At 45.2% G+C, this 724-nt stretch overlaps 1 protein-coding gene across 9 annotated transcripts in view; it reads right to left on the bottom strand.

Annotated features, from left to right (window-relative positions):
• Positions 1-724, bottom strand: part of pard3ab (par-3 family cell polarity regulator alpha, b) — a 351,497-nt gene that overhangs the window by 105,977 nt on the left and 244,796 nt on the right. The gene's annotated exons all lie outside the window — the stretch shown is intronic.

Genomic DNA, 724 nt, shown 5'->3' with positions numbered 1-724 from the left:
CTCTCTCTCACACAGAACGCTTCAGTAAAACATTTTCAGGATCTGGTCATTATATGATACAAGTACGCTAGCACACTCACATTAAATATTATAAGAACAGCTGATTTCTGGAGCAGTAAACCGCTTCAGGGTTCTTGTGCGTAAACGAAATAGAATCCTGCCAGTGCTGCAGGTCCGGGGGGCACACACTTCTTTTAGTCCTCAGACGATGAGGGGTTGGATTTCTCTAAACCCAGCACTGAGGGGAGCTCATTCAAGGTGAGCACGGCCATGTTTTTATTGGAGATTGTTGATGAACGTTAAGAAAAAAAGTCAGCAGCGACGTTATTGCTCTCCAGGCGCTGAGGTGAGATTCCCAGCAGCCTGACCCAGGGCGGGACCGTCCACGTCGGCCGCAACGGCGTTCCCGGTCGGAACGCCGCAAAACTTACACATAACTTCAGGAAGGGGAATTCAAACACTGTCTGTACCTGCAATCTTATGTGTTTTTTACGCTTTTAACGTTCTTTGGTTTTTGCATCCTGTTTGGCACTTGGGGTCCAGAAAAATTAATAATATTATCTTTTATTTTATAATCCTTACTGTTCTTGTTACGGTTAATGATCATTAACTCATCCACTGGCTAGTAGTCCTTACCTAGCTACTGAGCATGTGCGACTCCAACAAAGAAGGAACAGAGGTGAGATGTCTCACTCTGGAGCTAAAACAGAGAGCTCAACACACA

This window comes from Etheostoma spectabile, chromosome 12 (assembly GCF_008692095.1).
Source record: "Etheostoma spectabile isolate EspeVRDwgs_2016 chromosome 12, UIUC_Espe_1.0, whole genome shotgun sequence".
Classification (NCBI taxonomy): Eukaryota; Metazoa; Chordata; class Actinopteri; order Perciformes; family Percidae; genus Etheostoma; species Etheostoma spectabile.
The sequence above is the reverse complement of the archived record's forward strand: the minus strand, read 5'-3'. Positions and strand labels throughout refer to the sequence as shown.